Here is a 24,379-nt window from a genome sequence, read left to right as displayed (position 1 = left end):
AAGACACAGATGTAAAGAACAGATTTTTGGACTCTGTGGGAGAAGGCAAGGGTTGGATGATTTGAGAGAATAGCATTGAAACATGTATATTATCATATGTGAAATAGATCACCAGTCCAGGTTTGATCCATGAAACAGGGTGCTCAGGGCTGGAGCACTGGGATGATGCTGAGGGATGGGATGGGGAGGGAGGGGGTAGAGGGGAGGGGTTCAGGATAGGGAACACATGTACACCAATGGCTGATTCGTATCAATATATGGCAAAAGCAACTACAATATTGTAAAGTAATTAGCCTCCAATTAAAATAAATTAATTAATTTTTAAAAGTATTCAAAATAATTCTCAGTAAAGAAGAACTGCCACAAAGGAATAAAGTCATAGAAATTTCAAACTCATAAATTATCATTATATAGAGTTTAATAAGTAAATAGTATTATAATGTATGGCAAACTGCACATAGCTTGATAAATGGCTTTGACACTTATTTAAGCATTTAAAAATGTTTCCATAATATGTCAAGGTGAACACTGTTTATTCACATTATGCCTTGGAACAATATTTTAATAATTATTATATAGCTGATTAGCATTAGCAGAAGTGAGAGATAGTTAAGTTTCTGTAATCTGGCCATATTTATGATTTATCTTTTATTTTTAAACACAAAATTTCCACGTTTAATTTCCAAAATGTAATTTACAGCATTTTTTTAAATAGGTATTTCGTTTTATTAAATAGGTATTTCCATATGTCTCATGTAACAAGTTGATCAGAATTCAGCAATGATGTAAAATATCATTAGAGTTATGTGTGAATGAAATATACATACAGTATTTTCATATTGGTTTTAAAATGAGTTAAAATGTAACTTTCATCTCTTTTAATGTTATTGTCACAGTTAAAAGGTAAATATATTTACTTCTATGATTATGTACATATATAAATATGTGAGAAATGAGTGTAAATTAAAACAAAAATAGTGCAAGTGCTGTTTATGCTTATTTCAGTAGTTTTTTGTCCCTCTCCTTTCTTCTTCCTTTTACATTTCATGCAGTTAAGTTCAGTTCAGTTCAGTCACTAAGTCATGTACAACTCTTTGCGACCCCATGGATTGCACCAGGCCTCCCTGTCCATCACCAACTCCCAGAGTTCACTCAGACTCAAGACCATCAAGTCAGTGATGCCATTCAGCGATCTCATCCTCTGTCATCCCCTTCTCCTCCTGCCCCCAATCCCTCCCAGCATCAGAGTCTTTTCCAATGAGTCAACTCTTCACATGAGGTGGCCAAAGTACTGGAGTTTCAGCTTTAGCATCATTCCTTCCAAAGAAATCCCAGGGCTGATCTCCTTCAGAATGGACTGGTTGGATCTCCTTGCAGTCCAACGGGCTCTCAAGAGTCTTCTCCAACACCACAGTTCAAAAGCATCAATTCTTGGGCACTCAGCCTTCTTCACAGTCCAACTCACACATCCATACATGACCACTGGAAAAACCATAGCCTTGACTAGATGGACCTTTGTTGGCAAAGTAACATCTCTGCTTTTCAATATGCTATCTAGGTTGGTCATAACTTTTCTTCCAAGGAGTAAGCGTCTTTTAATTTCATGGCTGCAGTCACCATCTGCAGTGATTTTGGAGCCCCCCAAAATAAAGTGTGACACTGTTTCCACTGTTTCCCCATCTATTTGCCATGAAGTGATGGGACCAGATGCCATGATCTTCGTTTTCTGAATGTTGAGTTTTAATCCAACTTTTCCACTCTCCACTTTCACTTTCATCAAGAGTCTTTTTAGTTCCTCTTCACTTTCTGCCATAAGGGTGGTGTCATCTGCATATCTGAGATTATTGATATTTCTCCTGTCAGTCTTGATTCCAGCTTGTGCTTCTTCCAACCCAGTGTTTCTCATGATGTAGTCTGCATAGAAGTTAAATAAGCAGGGTGACAATATACAGCCTTGACGTACTCCTTTTCCTATTTGGAACCATGTCCAGTTTTAACTGTTGCTTCCTGACCTGAATGCAGGTTTCTCAAGAGGCAGGTCAGGTGGTCTGGTATTCCCATCTCTTTCAGAATTTTCCACAGTTTATTGTGATCCACACAATCAAAGGCTTTGGCATAGTCAATAAGGCAGAAGTAGATGTTTTTCTGGAACTCTCTTGCTTTTTGCATGATCCAGCGGATGTTGGCAATTTGATCTCTGGTTCCTCTGCCTTTGCTAAAACCAGCTTGAACAACTGGAAGTTCATGGTTCATGTATTGCTTAAGCCTGCCTTGGAGAATTTGAGGCATCTGTTCTCTTATTTGTGATTTTTTCTTTCAGTCTTTAAAAAGTAATTGTATTTCACAATATTTTACACACATACACCCAATACAGATATACACATACACATGTATCTTAATGAAACCTCCACTCAACCTAAGAACTAGTATATCACCAACATTGTTGCAATTGTCTGTGTGCCTCTCTAGTTTCAACCTTCATTCTTCTATTTTCCACATCTCATCATAAACACTATCCTCCATTTTTAATAATTATTTGCTTTCATTTATTAAAGTATAATTTACCATATTTGTATATGACCAAAACAGAGAGACTGGTCTGTTTTTTTGAATTTATATAAATGGTAATCATGTTGTATGCATAATTAGAGACAACTTTTTTGCACAGAATCAGGTAACTACTCATGCTTTTCTGGTTGATTCAATTTTACTAATATATGGACCTTCCTGGGTAGCTCAGTCGGTAAAGAATCTGCCTGCAGTGCAGGAGACCCAGATTCAGTCCCTGGGTCAGGAAGATGCAGTCCCTGCAGAAGGAAATGGCAAACCACTCCAGTATTCTTGCCTGGAAAATCCCATAGACAGAGGACCCTGGTGGGATGAATTCCATGGGGTCAAAAAAAGTCGAGCATTTCAGTTTGTGAATACATCCAATTTTATATTTCCAGTTTTTTTCACATGTTTTCTTTCGTTGTTTCTTCAGTGGATTCAATAGTGTCTACTCAAAATCCATGTCCACCTGGAACCTCATAATGTGTTCTCATTTGCAAAAAGATTTTTTATCAATGTAACTGGTTAAGGATCCCAAGAGGAAATTTTCCTGGATTCTAAACCAATGACTGGCATCCTTAGAAGAGGAGAGGATATAGAGAGAAGAGGAAAAAGGCCATGTGATGGTAATGGTAGAGAGTTATGCTGTCATAAGCCAAGGGAGGCCAGGAATGCCAGGAACCACCATAAGGTGGAAGATGCAAAGAATTACCACTTTGGAGAGATCCTGGCTATGCCCACACCATGATTCAGACTTCTGACCTCTATAACTGTCACCAAAGAAATAGCTCTTATTTAAACCCTCATTATATCTTCTATATCTCTTTAGTATGTATTACCACTTTTGAGTGTTTGGTTCTCATCCTGGTAGCACCTTCAGGTCTGTCTTCCTGCTCAGTTCAGTTCAGTCACTTAGTCATGTCTGACTCTTTGCAACTGCATGGACTGCAGCATGCCAGGCTTCCCTGTCCATCACAAACTCCCAGAGCTTACTCAGACTCATGCCCATTGAGTCAATGATGCCATCCAACCATCTCACCCTTGGTTATCCCCTTCTCGTCCTGCCTTCAAACTTTCCCAGTATCAGGGTCTTTTACAATGAGTCAGTTCTTTGCATCAGGTGTCCAAAGTATTGGAGTTTCAACTTCATCATCAGTCCTTCCAATGAATATTCAGGACTGACTTCCTTTAGGATGGACTGGTTGGATATCCTTGCAGTCCAAGGGACTCAAGAGTCTTCTCCAACACCACAGTTCAAAAACATCAATTCTTCAGTGCTCAGCTTTCTTTATAGTCCAGCTCTCACATGCATACATGACTACTGGAAAAACAATAACTTTGACTAGATGGACCTTTGTTGGCAAATAATGTCTTTGCTTTTTAATATGCTGTTTAGGTTGGTATAGCTTTTATTCCAAGGAGCAAGCATCTTTTAATTTCATGGCTGCAGTCACCACCTGCAGTGATTTTGGAGCCCAAGAAAATAAAGTCTGTCACTGTTCCTGTCTTTTCTCCATCTATTTGCCATGGAGTCATGGGACCAGATGCCATCTTAATTTTCTGAAAGTTGAGTTTTAAGCCAACTATTTCACTCTCCTCTTTCACTTTCATCAAGAGGCTTTTTAGTTCCTCTTCACTTTCTGCCATAAGGGTGGTGTCATCTGTATATCTGAGTTTATCCTGCTCAGTAGATATTTTTAATTCTGTCTTCAGAGGTGTTTCATCTGTCAGTGAAATCATTCACTGAGTTGTACATTTCAATAATTTCACAGATAATTTCTTTTTCTTCTATATATTTTTATACTGTTCCTTTCCAGACAATTTTTCTTATTCTGTGTTTTATTTTTTTAAGCCTCATACCCCTGGCCATTTTATATTCTGCACCTGATAATTTAAATATCTAAATCCCTGACTCATATCGGTTTATTTTTTCTCCTAGCTCTCCAGTGTTTGTTCGTATTACATAATTTGTCTACCAAAGGTCAACGCTGAGTCTTTAATTTTATATAAGAATCCAGAACAGATTTTATTTGTTGCACCAGTCCATCCCTTTAATCCCGTAGATTTTAGTGAGGATATTTATCTATTTTTTTTCATTGCAGAAAGACTTTAACAGTCCATTCTCTTCTCTGTCTCACTCTCCTTTTTTATTTATGTCCAGAAGAAACCTTAAAAATTATTAGTACAACAGACTAATAGTGATTCTCATTGTTGTGTTTTGTGTGATTGACATTTCTTTGTTAACCATGGGATTTTTTTTTTTTGTATATCTATGTTATATGTATCTTAACCTAATGATATATCAATATCAACATAAGTAATAATATCAATAAAGATCTATTTTATAGGCTTTGCTTCAATTTAGCCCAGAAGTTCCCTAGACTTAGTAAACACTGACTTATGAATACATTGTGTTATAAAGGATTTGCATTTTTATTTTTTTCATATCTTTGGATTACTTTAATGGATTATGTTCCAGATAAATATTACCGTATTAGTAGAGTATGGTCAGGTTTTTCTGTTCTCTTTAACCAATCTCTCCTTATCCCTCCACCTCAGCTCCCAGCTCTGGGATACCATTTTTGCATGACCTATAAGCTACTTAACTTTATTTTTTTAGATTTCACCCATAAATAACATCATGCAATATTTGTCTTTCTCTTCCTGCCTGGCTTATTTTACTTAATATAATACCCTTCATAATAATTCATATAGTTAAATATGATAGGATTTTCACCTTTTTTAGGCTGAGTAATATGTAATTATATACATAAATATATGTGTGAATATATATATATACATATAAGTTTGATATTATGTCAAATGCAAAGGTTCCCTTTTCTCCATCCCTTGATCAGAACTTACTATTTCTTGCCTTTTTGATAAAAGATATACTAACAGTTGTGAGGTGCTATCTCACAGTGGCTTTGATTTGCATTCTCTAATGATTAATGACACTGAGCAACTTTGTGTGCCTGTTGGCTATTTATGTCTTCTTGGGGAAAAGAAGGGTATTTAAGTACTTGGCCTATTTGCAAATTTGATTACTTGTAATTTTTCTATTGAGTTGTGCAAGTTCCTTGTATAGTTTTGATATTAACACCTTATTGGATATGTGGTTGTCAATATCTTCTCCCATTCCAATGTTGTCTTTTCATTTTATTAGTGACTAATTTTTCTGTGCAGAAGCCTTTCAGTTTGATGTATTTCCAACTCGCTTATTTTTGCTTTGGTGCCTTTTCTTTTGATGCCAAATCCAAAATATCATTTCCTAGAAAAACAGTAAAGAGTCTTCCCACCACCATTTTTTTCCTAGGTGTTTTATGTTTTCAAGTTTTATATTCAAGTTTTAATCCATTCTGAGTTTATTTTTGTGTATAGGGTAAGAAAGATGTCCAATCCCATTTTTTTTTTTTTTTGCATGTGTCTGTCCAATATTGCCAATACTATTTATTGAAGAGGTGACTAATTCCCCACTGTATATTTTCAGCTCCTCTGTCAAAAATTAATATACTACATATTCTTGGGCTTATGTCTGTGTTGTCTAATATGTTCCATTGACCTATGTGTTTGTTTTTATGCCAAAATCATACTGCTTTGATTACAAAACTTTGCATATAGTTTCAAATCAGGAGATATGGTGCTTTCAGCTTTGTTATCCTTTTAAGATTGCTTTGGATTTAAACTACACATTAGAACAGATGGACCCAATAGACATATATAGGATATTTCATCTAGAAGTCAAACGATCCATATTATTTTGCAAACACACTTGAAACATTCCCCAGGATAGATTGTGTTTGGTGTCAAAACATGTAAATGAATTTAAGAAGCCTGGTAGTATGTCAAACATCTTTTGTGACCACAATGGTAGGAAATTGGAAATCAAGAAGAATTCTGGAAAATTCAAAAATGTGTAAGATTAAAAAAATATGCTCCTGAATAACCAATGGGTCAAGTAAGAAATATTAAGAGAAATAAAAAAATATTTTGAGATTTGCATTTTCCCATCATTTCTACCATTGTGTAAGTATCTAGGTAGTATAGCTGTAAACTTTTTCTCCCTTGCATCTTTGTTGAGGAAAAGTGAAATTAATTCCTTCAATTTGAGCTGAAAATCAGAATTCATTTTGCAATAGAAGTAACTTTATGAATGACTGTTAGCTCCATAGAATAATATACATCTGGCCTCCATATGCTAACTATAATTGTTTATCACTTTATTAATTAATTTATAGATAACATTACCCCTAAAAATGCATGACAAAGTTAAATTACATAACTTTTAAAATAAGCCAAAACTTTAAATAACCTCTAGAAACATTTTTTTACTTCGAAAAAATTAGTTATGAAATTTAAATATGAAAGGTAATAATTTTAAATTTTCCTTTAGTCTATTAACTATTAATAGGTAAAAGCAATTATTTGCTAATTGAATCATAAGAATTCTGTCTCTACTGAAGTTCAGTTCTATTTAGTAAAGTACACATGGAACATACTCTTCAATTTGTATTAATGTGCACATTTGATTTTATGGTTAATGGAGATAGCATACCAGACATACACCTTTTTTGAAAATCAGTTATTGTTTTTCAGAGATCTGAAGTGTAAGTACTGAGAAAACTATCTGTACCACTGGTGTCCTCAAAGAGAATTAAAATGGATTTTGCTATATTTGTTATCAATAATTTTTCTGATATCAATTAATTTACTCTTGAACTCTTCTTCCAAATGACAAATAGAAAAAACTATATAGTATACCTTTTAAAAACCTCATCTTAATATTTTTCCTTTGTTATATAGAAGTGGATGACACTAGTGATGGGTTAAAAAGAAAGAGCTCTTGTTTCCAAGGTAACCAGCCTAAATTAACAGCAGTCCTACAGAACTTCACGTTCAGAATATAAAGGAAAAGGTTCAATCTGTAGTTCAAAAAATAAAGTGAAAATTATTATATTTTTAGGATAGGTTTAAAGACATTTTTAAATTTCAAATGTTTAGGTCTAGAATTTTAATTTCAATTAAGCAGGAATATTTCTTTCTCAAAAAGTAAACAAAACACTGATGAAATTTCAGATTGATGCAGAAATGTCACTGGTTTTCCTTAATAATTTAATTATGTACACAACAGAATATGAAATAAGCTATAATAATTCTCCAATGAAATATTCTAATGGAAAACTAATACTAATTCATTTTCCTCCAAGCCCATGTGAACTTCTCTTACTCTAATGCATATATTTATCCTCCCTTCATTTATTCTATCCATCTATCCATTCATCCACTTATGACATATGCCTGTCTTCTGTTGTCCTCCTACATTTTAATGGCAAAAACACAAGTAATAAGAAGATGAATCTGTGGTTTGATCATCCCATTCCAGTATACTTGCCTGGAAAATCCCATGGACAGAGGAGCCTGGTAGGCTGCAGTCCATGGGGTTGCAAAGAGTCGGACAGGACTGAGCGACTTCCCTTTCACTTTTTACTTTCATGCATTGAAGAAGGAAATGGCAACCCAATCCAGTGTTCTTGCCTGGAGAATCCCAGGGATGGGGGAGCCTGGTAGGCTGCCATCTATGGGGTTCCAGAGAGTTGGACATGACTAAAGTGACTTAGCAGCAGCAGCAGCAGCAGCAGTAGTCTCATTCAGTGATCTGAACTCTTAGCTTCTATGCTATACTGTCTCACAAAAGAGAGAGAAGAAGAGGAAAAGAAAGAATTTGCAGAGAGATTAGGAGTGATCTAGTAGACATATTATTTATTTTAGCATTTTGTAAGGAGAGGCTTTAACATTTCTAAGTTAGCTAGTATTGACAAAATAAAGTTCAAATAGACAAAACAGTGGGCAATTAATGAATGCTGCATAATTGAAATTCTAGTAGTTTCTAAGGGTAAAGATGGACAAAACTAAGTTTACAATTGTATAGTTTACATTAAAAAAAAATGGTTATTTGTCCACATGTGTGTAACACAGCAGAGAAGGCAATGGCACCCCACTCCAGTACTCTTGCCTGGAAAATCCCATGGATGGAGGAACCTTGGTAGGCTGCAGTCCATGGGGTCACGAAGAGTCGGACACGACTGAGTGACTTCACTTTCTCTTTTCACTTTCATGCATTGGAGAAGGAAATGGCAACCCACTCCAGCGTTCTTGCCTGGAGAATCCCAGGGATGGGGGAGTCTGGTGGCTGCTGTCTATGGGGTCACACAGAGTCGGACACGACTGAAGTGACTTAGCAGCTGCAGCAGTGTAACACAGAGACTTAACACTGCACACAAAAGTGCACTCATATAATGACTGAAGTATTTTCACAAAAACATTTGAATGTCAAATATCTAGTCACTAATAACAAGGACTTGATGAAAATAGAGTACATTAATTTGGATGGAACACATTGAACATATGTTTATTAAACAGTCCCATTAGTTTCTGCCATATAAGGGAGGGATTCATTCCACTACCTATTTGTAGGGAGTGAGAGAGAGAAGGGATGGATATTAAATAGCTAATACCTTGATTAGGTATAACTAGCTAGATATAGTCCTATCCTGAAATCCACATGAATGCCAGACACAAAGTAGACTACTTTGGCTGGGTTAATAAGCCATATCAAAAGAAATGTTCTAAAGTACTTAGATCATAAAGCAGAGGAGGATAAGGGAGCTCTCCCTGTACATTAAATCATGCTTAGCAAAACCCTGAAGACAGGAAAACATTTTTTTTTTCCTGTATATTCATGTTCTGAAGAGATGAGCTTCTCCCTAAATGTTATTAATTTATGAGGAAATAAAAAACTATTTTTTAATCCAAAGGACCCAAATCCTCCCAGGAGGACTGACAGCAGAATCCATTATATAAGATTGTTCTAAATTAATATCCAAACACTGAATTCTAAGGCTGGGGTATATGTGAAATATATTTATATAAAAGTTTCTCTATTGTAAATAGGAATAGGCAGGAAAACAGAATCATCATTTTAGTGTCATGGGGGTTTTATTCATCTTTATGTACCTAGAACATAGATGGTATGTGTGCATGCTCAATCATGTCTGACTGTTTGCAACCCCATGAACTGTCGCCCACTAGAATCTTCTGTGCATGGAATTTTCCAGGCAAAAATACTGAAGTGGGTTTCCATTTCCTACTCCAGAGGATCTTTGCAACCCAGGGATCAAACCTGGTTTTCTTGCGTCTCCTGCATTGGTAGAAGGATTCTTTACCACTGATGCCACCTGGGAGGCCCTGGAAGATGGTGACTGACATAAAACAATTATCTACTAAAGTTCTAAGACAGCTAAGCAATATTCAAAAATCATCTGTTCAAATTCACATAACTATTCAAGTTTTAAATCAGTATACTCTGAACTATAAGAGATGCAAAGTAGTTTGACTTGATTTTTGCCTTCATAAGAATTAGGAAATCTCTTAAATGCAATAAAGCTAAATTACAAATCTTGTATTAGTACTTACAGTTAAATTTATGATTTTTTTTCTTAATTTTTCCCAGTAAAAATAATCAGTGATCCCTGGCTGGTGGAATTCAATTTTTTGGTAACATGAGGTAGTTCATTCCATACTTTTAATATTTCTGACTGGCAGAGAGCTCTTCCTTGAGTAAAATTCTACCTGTTAGAACTGGTCAATCCTTCAGGTTTCTTCTTACAATCTTCTAAACTTCATCCACTCTTCATCTGGATTTTAAAGCTATCTCTTTCTGCATGTCCTTTATTTTCCACATACAGATATGCCTGAAACTATGGCTAAAGTACATTTCTCTCTAGGAATTTTTATCTCTCACATTTTCATACAAAAGTAGGCTAAATTGCTCTATATTTTCTTAGAAGTATGAATGTGCTTTTACTCACACATATAAGGTTCTGTGCTAACTACTAAAGACATGCAGATAATTAAAAATAATTTAGAGAAACAAGGTGAATATAAATATACTTATAGTTAATAATACAAGACATTAATACAGGTTGATAGAAATCTATGTTTTATGTATTTAGAGAAGATAAATATAGCTTTGCATTAGTAAAGCAGAAAGATTTATTTAAGGTATACAGCTTAAGAAGATTAAATATAAATGTAGTTTAGAAATTTAATGGAGAACAAAGATATAACTAAACTGTATGTATGTGAGAGGTAAGCAGTTTTGCAGTGTGGAACACTGTAAGGGTTAGTCCAAAATTAAACTGAAGAATAATGAAATAGATGAAAGAATATTCTGGAAATATGTTATTCTTAAAATCACCAAAATGACTTTTGGATGTCTTATCCAAATTTTTGGTTAGCTTTAAATTGACTAATTATTATATCCTAAACACAAAAAGTCACCTTTAAAATAATTGAGAAATTTTACTCCTGTTCACTACATTTCATATTTTTCCCTTTTCTGACACAGAGAACTGTACATGATGTTTCTTTCTCCTACTGCATATATTACAGTGATGAAATAATTGAAATGGGTTCAAATAGATACCACATACAATGTATTTCAATTATTATTTCAGCAAATCTGATCCTATAACAATAAGAATACATGACAATGCAAGTGTCAATGAATGATAAGCATTCAGCTGAATACTTTCACTTCTAAAAATTTAATTTTAATATTTCCAAAATAATGTATTTATGCAAAATAATTAAGATACATATTTCACCATAATTTCTTATGAAATACATATGCAATGTTATCATGAACACACTGTAGCTATTTTAAGGCTAATTATTACACGTATTCACTGATATAATATTTCTTAATAGACCTGATAGATACTCAAGTGGAAAAATATATTTGATAGAAAAGATATTGTGAAAATTTCCAAAATTCAGTTCAACATGAACATGATTGCCTCTAGCAAATAAACCTTTTTTTTTAGCAATCCTTTTTATTATGTTTTTAATTTTAATTGGAAGCTAATTACACTATTGTGGTGGTTTTTGCCATACATACACATGAATCAGCCATGGGTGTACATGTGTTCCTCATCCTGACCCTCCGTTCCACCTCCCTCCCCATACCATCCCTCAGGGTCATCCCAGTGCACCAGCCCTGAGCACGCTGCTTTGTGCATCGAACCTGGACTGGTGAGCTATTTCACATATGATAATATACATGTTTCAATGCTATTCTCGCAAATCATCCCACCCCCTCCTTCTCCCACAGAGTCCAACAGTCTTTTCTTTACATCTGTGTCTCTTTTGCTGTCTCGCAAATAGGGTCATCATTACCATCTTTCTATATTCCATATATATGTGTTAATATACTGTTGAAAGGGAGGAGAGGAGATGACTAGAATTAAGCAAGAGATATTTAAAATATGAGGGTTAATAATAAGAATAATTTTATTAACAATATGTTTTCAACCTATGAATGATGTACGCATCGATTTTACCAAATATTGGTTAACTTTTAGGTGATTAAATTATTCTGTTATTTTGTAAAAAATAATATGGATAAATTTAAAAAATTGACTACAGTATGTGCTGACAAGGATGTGAAAATGGAACTTGTACATTGTTGGCAGCAGTGTAAACTTTGAAGAACTGTTTAGCTGGTTTCTATAACATTAACTGTAAACTTACAATAAGGTTTAGCAATTCCACTCCAAGATATTTTAAAAAGGGAAATTAAAATGAATGTCTCCACAAAGTCTTGTACAGGAATGTTCTTAATAGCCAATTTGTAAAAGGCCCAAACTAACAACTCAAAATCTCATTAACAGGTGAATGAAAAAATAAATTATGATACATTCATTTAATGGAATCCTACTCAGCAATAAAAATTAAGTGACTAACATAGATTAAAATATAAATGAATTTCAAAAAATATTATATTGAGATAAAGAATTGCCACTGTATGGAAGTAGGGGAGGAAGGCCTAGATTGTTAGAAGCACAGTCAGTCCATTGTTGGAACACTCTGGGTGATGAATACGTTCTATATCTTGTTTTGGTTGATAGTTACATGGTCTACAGAGTTACCACATCTCAGAAAAGTGAAAGTTCTGTGTGTTTGCATGCTAAGTCTCTTTAGCTGTGTCTGGCTCTTTGTGACCCCATGCATGGTGGGCTGCCAGGTTCCTCTGTCCATGGGGATTCTCCAGGCAAGAATACTGGAGTAGCTTGCCATGTCCTCCTCCAGGGCATCTTCCTGACCCAGGGATGTAACCTGTGTCTCTTATGTCTCATGAACTGGCAGGCAGGTTCTTTACCACTAGTGCCACCTGGGAAGCTATGTGTGTTTAATGTTACATAAATTACACCTCAACTAACACTTGTAAAAAATACTTCTTTAAACAAAATCAATTCATTTTGATATTTGGCAAAACTAATACAATTATGTAAAGTTTAAAAATTAAATAAAATTTAAAAAAAAACTTTAAAAATAATTTTTTGAATATAGTTGATGTACAATGTTGTGTTAGTTTCTGGTATACAAAGTGATTTATATATATATTATATATGTATTCTTTTCATATTACTCTCCATTTGATTTTTTACATGATATTGAATATAGATCCCTGTGCAATACAATAGGACATTGTTTATAAAGCTTATGAATTGAATTTTTAATCAAGTTTCATACAAACTATAAAATATTCATTTATATTATGTAAATATTTTTTCAGATTAAACATATATCTTAAAATTGTTTGCAGAACAACAGTTTTTCTAAAAATGCAAAACTGTCAAGTTGGAAACGATCTAATTTTGGTAATGATATATGCTTTAAACAAGACCAATAAACTGTAGAATAAAATTAAAAGGAAAATGTTGAAATATAGAGCTCCAATTTTAATTTTTACTTGTATATTATCTCTCTAATAGTTAAATTATAACTTTGCTATTTTCCTCTTTTCCAAAAAGCATTTAGTACTTAAATATAGGATCAAAAACTGTTTGTCATTAAGCAGATTTCATTTACTGAAAATGTGACTACTTCTGAAAATGTCAACTTCAACATAAGTAATATTTGAATTGAAATGAATAAATCAAACAAAACAAATACAAATGTGAATTGCTACAGTTGTCCAATTAATTTAGCTGACTTCTAAAAGAAAGATGTCTTTGGTCAAAAAAAAAAAATCAGTCGACTAGGATTGAGATACTAGTATATCATTTACTATATATAAAGCAGATGCACAATAAAAATTACACTAACTTTTACCATACAGAAAGTCAGGGATTCCATAGAAAGAACCCCAAGTAGAAGATTAAGACACAGAATAATCCTAGGTGACCCTTGATCAATATTTTGTCAAATATAATATTTACTGAATTTATGATTATTTATTTTAATATGGAAAATAAATATAATTAGCTTTTTAAATATGCTTCCTTTTTCTTATGCAAATCAAAATATTATCCTTTTATATTATTAAATTATACATACTGCAGTGAGAAAATGAACATCATGTTTGCCATATTTCCCTGAGAAGTCTCCTTTCATTAAAAAAAAAAGTGAGCTTATTTTCAGTTTCTGTATTTCTTAACAATAAAAGAAGTTCTCTTGAAATGTCTTAATGAAATAATAAAGATTTAATTGGATTTTACAACAGATCACCATTTTTTTCCCACAGAAGAGAATAAATTCAGTGACAGTGGTGACTGTTAATAATAGTATTCAATTGTGCTTGGTTTGTATTTGGTACTAAGCCCTTTACAAATATTAACTAATTTATTCTTTCAAGATTTCTAGGTGTAAACAATGATTATTATTACAGATGTTGAGTGACCTTCTCACAGTCATCTGGCTAGTAAATGATGGATACAGGCTTCCAACCCAGGCTGATGGCCTCCTGGCTTCACACTCTTAGTCTCTATAATTTATCTACTGGGTGATAGAAGGAAAGCAGTGAATGTAATAAATTAATTTGACTTGGCACTAACTTCATAAAGAGGTATGGAATAATAGAATAATTTTTAGCAAATGCTCTCCTTACTGTATACATTTAACTTCATGATTTTAAAATATAATCGGGTACTTTGACACAGAGCAGGAAACATTACTGATTCAAACAAAGTTCTAAACTATATCCCCTCTTGTTTCAAATACTTTCTCACTTATGTACTATTTCTCTGGACATTGCATTATTGGGCTTACTGTCCCTAGGTCCATGCTGTCCATTCTTGCTGTTTGGGTTTCCTTATGTTTGAACATGGTTAAGAAAGTTTTTGCTTTTCCAACATCAATGTTGATATTTATGGTCAACTTTTGGAGAACTCCTGTTAAGAAGCAGTCTCCTACTTTATAAGCACTCAGAGGAAAAGTGCTATCATCTGGTTTAGAACATTTTCTCTGGTACAAAGAATACTATTTAGGACATAATCAGTTCAGTTCATTTCAGTCGCTCAGTCGTGTTCGACTCTTTGTGACCCCATGAATCGCAGCACGCCAGGCCTCCCTGTCCATCACCAACTCCCGGAGTTCAACGAAACTCATGTCCATCTAGTCGGTGATGCCATCCAGCCATCTCATCCTCTGTCGTCCCCTTCTCCTCATGCCCCCAATCCCTCCCAGCATCAGAGTCTTTTCCAATGAGTCGATTCTTTGCATGAGGTGGCCAAAGTATTGGAGTTTCAGCTTTAGCATCATTCCTTCCAGAGAACACCCAGGACTGATCTCCTTTAGAATGGACTGGTTGGATCTCCTTGCGGTCCAAGGGACTCTAAAGAGTCTTCTCCAACACCACACTTCAAAAGCATCAATTCTTCTGTGCTCAGCTTTCTTCACAGTCCGACTTTCACATCCATACATGACCACTGGAAAAACCATAGCCTTGACTAGACGGACTTTTGTTGGCAAAGTAATGTCTCTGCTTTTGAATATGCTATCTAGGTTGTGAAAGGTTGTTGTTGAATCACAAAGACGCCGGAATTCTTGGCTCCCGGAGGAGAAGAATTCAATCGGGGGCCAGAGACAAGGCTTGATCGCTCAGAGCTTTTGTGTAATAAAGTTTTATTAAAGTATAAAGGAGATAGAGAAAGCTTCTGACATAGGCATCAGAAGGGGGCAGAAAGAGTACCCACCTGCTAGTCTTCAGCTGGATGTTATATAGTCACTGCTAAGTTGATTCAGTCGTGTCCAACTCTGTGCGACCCCATAGACAACAGCCCACCAGGCCCCACAGTCCCTGGGATTCTCTAGGCAAGAACACTGGAGTGGGTTGCCATTTCCTCCTCCAATGCATGAAAGTGAAAAGTGAAAGTGAAGTCGCTCAGTCGTGTCCTACTCTTCGCGACCCCATGGACTGCAGCCTACCAGGCTCCTCCGTCCATGGGATTTTCCAGGCAAGAGTACTGGAGTGGGTTGCCATTGCCTTCTCCATATAGTCACTAACATTCTGTTAATGAAAGAAAGGAATGTCTTAAAACTCAGAATGGCACCAGGCCCCTCACCCATAAGATGCATTTTGGGATAATCTTGGCACCAAATGGTTTATCCTGGGCCATAAAATTATTAACTTGAATCTTGAAGAAGGGCAGATGACTATACAAATAGTTTCGTTTACATAGATTAGGGGAACAATATCTGAGTATAACATACTGGTTTATCAAGTAAGTTCTGAGCCAAGAGGCAGAACCAACTTGAAGACAGAGTTTGGGGTAAATGCATAGTACATTAGCATAGCTTAAGACAAACATTTCCATAAGAACAAGGCATTGGTTATCTCTAGGTTTGAGAATAGTTAACTTCAGGTGAAACCAGGTGTCATTATGGCAACACAGTATTTTAAGAGAAACCTCCTTTTAAATTTGTATAGAGAAGGAAAATATATCACTAGTTTGTTTCCTCCTGGCACTTAAGAGAGATAAAAATGTCTGACACTTGCAGGCTATTTCCTCTGTTTGGAGACCCCTGGCCTTCTTGCCTGATACCCTCTCAATGGGTCATAACTTTTCTTCCAAGGAGTAAGCGTCTTTTAATTTCATGGCTGCAGTGACCATCTGCAGTGATTAGGACATAATAGATCCTCAATAAATGATATAAGTATGAATCTAGATATGAATTTATGAATCAGTTATACTGTTTGCTCAGCTTAGACCCAGTAAACTATATAACTGAATTAAAACTGAATGTTCTAATCATAATCATAGTAACTGGCTGATACCAATTAGCTAAATTTTTTATCATCTTAAAAATCAATAAACTGTTGCCTTAAAAAATATGTCTGCAATCACTCTTATCTGCCAAATTTTTGCTATTCCATATATCATGAAAAAAATTTCTCAGAACTTATCCCCACTGGACTGACAAATTAATAACTGGAAAACTGTGTTAAAGTTCATATTTAGAAAGTATTTCATGTATTTTTTGTTAAAAACAGATTTATTGAGATATGCTTGATTATAATACAATGAGTTTAAAATGCACAATTTGATAAATATTCACATGCACACTTGATGAAATGATCCCACAAGAAATAAGGATTGTGGGAGCTTTTTTGACAATTTATAAAAATGTTAATGGATATTTGTCATAATTCTGTATCCCACTGGACAGCACTGTTAAATATTCTACATTTAGGCAGTATACATGTACTCCTATTTTTATTTACCTGCATTAAAGTCATTTCCTATCTGTGACAATGTGTGTGTGTGTATAAAACATAAAAAAAGAAAGCAATGCTAAACAGCACATACCTGTATACCATATTTCAGAAGTTTGTTGTTAAATTTTAACACATATATGTATATATACATGTAGGTATATAATATCAACTGCTGGTCAATTTTTATCCATTTTGGAATGTTTCAATGCTTGGGACTGAGAAACTATCTTTACTGAGGACCAATCAAAACAAAACTTAGCACTTTTTTAATTTAAAAGTAAAAGATTTCAAGTAAGCCAGAAGGAAAAACATAAATACAGTATACTAACGCATATATATGGAATTTAGAAAGATGGAAAAATTCCTTCAAACTTTATAGTTATATGCCATCATATTCTGGACCTTTCTTTTCATTAAATTATTAGGTGCAAAAAATACTTCACCTCACAATAAAAATGAAGAAAAAAATCACAGAATTTGACTAATTTCTGTGCAACTGAAACAACTTTATTTGTGCATTTTTTATTTATATATAAAAAATAATAAGAAAATAATTAATGAATGCATTTTAAAAGATACATCAGGAAATTTAACATATATCTTTTATCTCTAACTTCAATAACAAACTTTAATGTATTATCTATCCCCTGAAGTGCAGATAAATTTAATATGATTAAATTATAATAGGCTAAACTTTAAAAATATACATTTAAGCAGAGCCTGACCCTCTATAGAAAATTCCCAAGCGCATTCAATGTAGATACAACATGATAAACATTCTACTTATGTATCTGTGTCCTGGCTTTAACTGCTTTTCACCTATTTTGTTGTTGTTGTTGTTTTTGGCCCCACTATTGTTATTGCCAACACACAATAATATACAGGAGCTTTAGTTTTGATGATTCTTATGTCTGTTTCTTATTCTTAGCATATTATCTTAGAACTTTCTGTGTAATTTTATTATAATTTCCTGAAGCCAATTGTGATAGGAGACATAGCATTTTGGATTAAGGTAAGGAAAAGATTAACAGGAACAGAGAGAAAGCTTTCATGTGGATAATCTGAGAGTGGGAATATGGGAAGAGGAACCAGATAGGGCAACTAAATGTGATTGTGACAGTCATGTTTAAAATTATCTTGATTATGACAGCATATTTAAGCCAGAGCAAAGATTTGTATTTGTTCAACACATTTATCATAAATAACTTTGAGGAAGTTTGTTTATCCTAGCTAGTATATAAAAGTTTTGTTTCATTTAAATATATTAGGAAATTTAAAAAAATAAATTTAAGAAATAAATTACATAGTGCTTTTAGAGAGGTGTATTTGAGCTTAAATTGTGTATGAATTAAATGAATAAGGGTTTTGTTTTTAATATGAGAAGGACTCTAGAGAGTTTCTCCAGGTGTATGATGTCAAGTGACTCTAATGAGATGAAAATATTTTTCAAATTAATACATCAATACCTTTACATCTAAATTGATTTTATTCTTGTTCTATGAGTAACCCCTGCATTCATAACAGGTTACCTAAACTAAGATGAAATTGGAAAACATGTTGTAGTTAGCTATGAATATGAAAAAAGAAGGCTACCTTGGTGGCTCAGATGGTAAAAAATCTGCCTGTAACGTGGGAAACCTAGGTTCCCTGGATTGGGAAGATCCCCTGGATGAGGGCATGGCAAACCATTCCAGTATTCTTTGTCTGGAGAATCCCAATGGACAGAGGAGGCTGGCAGGCTAGAGTCAATGGGGTTGCAGAGAGTCGGATATGACTGAGTGACTAAGCACATGCACACATGAAGTAAGGAATTTACAGAGTTTAAATGAATATGGGTCACAAATAGAGAGAAGTGAAGCAGTTGTTTGATATTATGCTAAAAACTGCACCAACAATGATAATAGTTGTATATGGATCTCTTTTTCTTATTCTAGTGATGGCCTTAAACATACTGAAGAAACCTATATTTGTAAATTCATCAATTACTTATCAGCTCTTTTATCATATACACCTTTAAAAAATTAAAATGAATCCCTTCCTCTCACACATACACCCAAGTGGAATTCAAATTCTTGCTGGCATTTCCTGCTGGGATCTCAGAGAGGTCACAGCCTGGTCTTTTTGATCCTGATAACTATTCTGGCTGCCCCCAAAACACTCGGCACATCTTGTTTGCAAAAGAGCCTCTTCATGAGGGTAAGAGAGTTGAGGGTGAAAAAAGCTGGTTTAAAAGTCAACGTTCAGAAAATTTAAATCATGGCATCTGGTCCCATAGTGCCAAATAGATGGAGAAAAAGTGTAAACAGTGACAAATTTAATTTTCTTGGGCTCCAGAATCACTGCAGACAGTGACCACAGTAACAAAATTAAAAGATGTATACTCCTTGGAAGAAACACTATAACAAACCAAGCATGCCTTGTAGTGTATTAAAAACTAGACATTATTTTGCCAACAAAAGTCCATATAGTCAAAGCTATGGTTTTTCCAGTAGTCATGTATGGATGTGAGCGCTGTACCATAAAGAAGGCTGAGAACAGAAGAATTGATGTTTTTGACCTGTGGTGCTGGAGAAGACTCTTGGGAGTCCCTTGGACAGCAAGATCAAATCAGTCAATCCTAAAAGAAATCAACCCTGAGTATTCATTGGAAGGACTGATGCTGAAGCTCCAACACTTTGACCACCTGATGAGAAGAGCCGACTCACTGGAAAAGACCCTGATGCTAGGAAAGACTGAAGGCAGGAGGAAAAAGGGATGACAGAGGATGAGATGGTTGGATGGCATCACCGACTTGATGGGCATGAGTTTGAGCAGGCTCTGGGAGATGGTGAGGGACAGGGAAGCCTGGTGTGCTGCAGTCCATGGGGTCACAAAGAGTCGGACACAACGGAGCAACTGAACCGAACTGATGTTGTTAATACTGGGTGTTATACCATTGTTGATATATACACTGCTTTATTCCTAAGCATCATTTCTAGACAGTACCCATAATAAGGAATTTGCTGAAATGTAAAGAAAACAGTGGACAGCAACCTAGTTCCTAAATACACCTTCCAGTCTTTGAGAAGGTCTGCTCTAGTTTTTCCATGGCTAGTCCACTCCTCAGCCTTTAAATTGGACCTTAAAGAAGATCCTTCAGAACTTCTTCCTCCTATTTTCTATATGCTTTATTGTATTATAAAATACATACTGTATGTTATTCTGTGTTACGTTCCTCTATCCCCTGTGAACTGTAGAAGTGTCAATGTTATTTATCAACTATTATTGTTTGTTGTGTGAAATTGTGGCTTTGTTATGTGTTAAGAGTATATGAACTATTCCAATGAGCCTGTTCCTTCACATTCTCATCTTTCCTGGAGGTCAACAATCAGATATTTATTATAGCATTGCTGTGGATGGTTTCCTCCTCTAAAAGCATCTGCACAAGAAGCCTTGTTTGCCTTACCTACATTGTAGAAACTGCCTGTGCATTACTTTGCAACTCTATGACTCTCTTTAATAAAAGTGTTCTTTGTCCTCTGTGATCTCTAATGAAATTTGTTTCCTAAATATGAACAAAGTTGTTTTAAGTGACTCTTGTAGAATGAGATCTGGACTAAAACCTACTCCTCCAATTTTATACACTATTAAAAATCTATATAATTATTTTTCTGCTCAAAAAAGATAATGAAAGATTCTTGTCTAAATAAAATGGGATTCTCTTATACTGCATGCATGTCTTACATGGTAATTATATGTATTGTTTGTGGCAATTACAACATGAACATACAGAAAGAGTTCTAATAAATACAAAAACTTAGTAGCAAAACTATGTTTATAAAAGAAATGCATACATATTTACTGTTAGTAAAAGAGTATGTAAAGTGATTTTTTTAAAATTTACTATATCACCATAATTTCAGGAAACCATAAATAAATAAATTCAATGTTAACATAAACACTAAAATAGAATGCAAATTATACCATAATACTAGTAGTAGATCACATTAGTTGTGTACTTATGTGCTATGTCAATTATAAATCTTTTACAGAAGCTTGCTCATTTAATTCTCAATAGGTAATGTTACTACCTTAATTTTACAAATGAAGAAACAGAGCCGTTGAGAAGGAAATTGCTTGCCTGACACCATACATCTAGTAAGCAATGGGGGTTAATATTGGTGTACAGAGGATTTAACTTGAGCGCCCACATTTTTAATCACCATATAACAGATTCATTCACCATAAGGAGTTTACTTCCGGGGTGTTTGGAATTTGGTGACAAAATAAAATTATGGTTCTTTCGCCTAAAGTGTTAATGATCTGTGTTTCATTTAGGAAGATAAGCTTGTGCCACAACAAAAATGCAGGTCACTATCATTCCTTTCTCTCTGCTTATTTCTTGCTTTTCAGTGTTTCAAGGTTAGATATTTCACATAATAAATACTCTCGATTTATCACGCATGTTCTAATAATCCTGGAGCTAGTCAGTGAAATAAAACTAATTTGAGAATACTCCTCCTAATTAGCTGTTTTGCCCAGATGCATATACAGCAAGTGATGTTGCCATTGATTCTAAAATATAAATATTGAAAAATGTGATTATCTCCCAAGCTGTTATATATATTTAATATATATGTAAATGAATTCTAAGTAAACCATGGTGTATTGAGCTTGTTTATCTCCCTATGTTCAAAGGGCTGCTCTGGTTATGAGCATTCCTGGGATGTTTGACTTGCCTCACTCCTTGCCCCCCTCACTAAATTTGCTCACTAGAAATCGCTCCTATATATTTTCAAGAGTTCTTAAAAATATTCACAGGCATCAGAGGTGTAAGAAGATTGCTTCAGCTAGACATATTGTATCTATTTAACTGTTAGGAAATAAAGGAAAGTAAGCAACACAGCTGCATTTTAGCTGCAGAATCTTTCAGTGTTAACAGCCATCCAGTAGGACATTGTTATTTGAACAGAAGAGAGATGGGATCATCTATATATCTGTTTTTAAATTAAATTAGCAATATCACATAATATTTTAAAGCACATTTTCCCATTGACTCATTTAGAAATATCTGATTCAATAAGACAAGGATAGATCCACAGACTGTACGTGCTTCCAAGATACATTTTATCTGCCGCTCTGTATCCAAATGACTGAATCCGTTATCCTCTTTTGTAGATAGAAGGTCAACTGACTTAAACCCAAATTTATCTCCTAAACTAAGGAAGCCAATCAAATATTTCTTTGTTAAATATCTGCAGTTAAATGATTATGTTCTTATACTGTGAAATGGGATATTTCCTTTATTTTCTCTATTTATTGATGCCAAGAAATCTCTTAGGTTAGGCATTTTCATTTATTCATTTGCCTTTAGTCCATTACACTGAGAATTAACCATTTCTTAAAAATATTAACTCTCTAGAACACTAGACTTGAAAAATAAGGCTATACTATATAAATATGTGCTTCTACGAGTTAGAGAATGGAATTAGTTAAATTTGCCAAAAATATCTTTTTTTAATGTATGTACTTGAGTGGTCAAAAAAAATGCATTCTCTATAAAATGACTGGTTACAGTTTTAGTTCTATTTCTCAGAGCTTTCCAGTTGTGCTAGGGTAATTTTTGGCTAATATACCTAGTGTGGGAAAGGCAATCTTTGACTTCCTACATTGACTTCGAGCTACATTTTGCATACTTTTTAATTAAAAAAAGGGATAAATCATGAACCTTTTTTCTCTTCATAGCAAAGGGTCAAGCACATAGCAAGTATCTGCCTTAAAAAGACTGACTGACTAGCTATATCAATGCATAAGGGTATTTTCCAAGTCACTAGAAGCAGGCTATTTGCTGTTAAAAGGAAACCATGCTCTGAAAAAGAGTAAGGTTTCTGGCATAAAACTATTGGGCATAGAATGACTATTTATAAAGAAAAATAATGGCTCGGATACATGAATATTTCCTAGAAGAGATTATGTAATTTGTAACTGTGTCACATCTACCTGTTTAGGTGCTTATTTATTGATTTGTGCCAACTAGATTTGCTACTGAGTGATGCTCCTGAGTCAAAAGTTACTGGTTTCCCCAAATGATAAAAAGCATTATCACATAAGTGAATGTTTTATCAGAATTTTATATTCACAATTAGCATCAATCTATTTTGAAAAGTCTAAGATAAATGTAAAAGTGCTGTAATAGTTTTTAAGAAAACACAATCAAAAGTTTAAGTTAATGTGCTATTGCTGGTTGTTGAGTAATGAAAGTAATTTTTTTTTTCATATTCTTAAGAAGTCACTCGGTCATAATTAACCTCTGACACTGCCTTCTTGCCCCTTCAGTACAGTATCAAAGATACTTTGCCATGTGGCCCAATCTACATGTCCATTATGTTCTTCCAGTGCCCATACGTCTTCTCAATCTCACTTTTCAATATCTATTAACAAATACTATATCCTGGTATGTGAATGTGCTCACCATCCCCTGAGTATACCTGTTGTTCTTATGCCTTTGTTTAGCATATTCTTCTTTTGAAAAGCTATAACCATCCACCTCTATTTGTTAAAATACAATTCACACTTCACAACCCACCTCAAACACCATTGGTAGCCTGAATAAATCTGTTTTATGAACCAATTTTTCCCTTTATTTGGTAACAATAAATGAACTCATGTAACTAAGCATATTTTATTCACAATATGTGATTTAAATTTTTTCTATATTAAACAACTCCTCATATCTCAAGGGGATAATATCTTCATACTTAATCCTCAGCATTTAATACAGTACTTTTATAAGGCAGATTTGAAATAAGTGTTGTGAATGAGTTTGAGAATTAGATAAAGTTAAATAATGGTTGGTTTTCTAAAAGAAAGAAAATGTAAATAGTTCATAAAATATAAAAATGTCAATTATTATTCTATGGATACTTAAACTATCCAAATATAGAGCTATTTTAAACTACTCAAAAATACCAGGACAGCAATTATGAAAAATGTGTTCCCATTTCTTATCTTCCAATAAGTAGCTATTTTCTCCAGATCATTTACCTCAATATTAAATAAGAGATCGCATTGATATCTCTGTTGTTCCTTTTATCACTACTATGTGTGTGTCTAATTTGGGCCCTCTTTAAGACAAGTGAGAGGTTCATTCAGATTTCCAAGGTATTCCACATTGATTAATATTTCATTTATGGCTGTTGCTGCTGCTAAGTCGCTTCAGTCGTGTCCGACTCTGTGCGACCCCAGAGACAGCAGCCCACCAGGCTCCCCCGTCCCTGAGATTCTCCAGGC

Source organism: Bison bison, unplaced genomic scaffold (assembly GCF_000754665.1).
Source record: "Bison bison bison isolate TAMUID 2011002044 unplaced genomic scaffold, Bison_UMD1.0 scf7180017864219, whole genome shotgun sequence".
Lineage (NCBI taxonomy): Eukaryota > Metazoa > Chordata > Mammalia > Artiodactyla > Bovidae > Bison > Bison bison.
The sequence above is the reverse complement of the archived record's forward strand: the minus strand, read 5'-3'. Positions refer to the sequence as shown.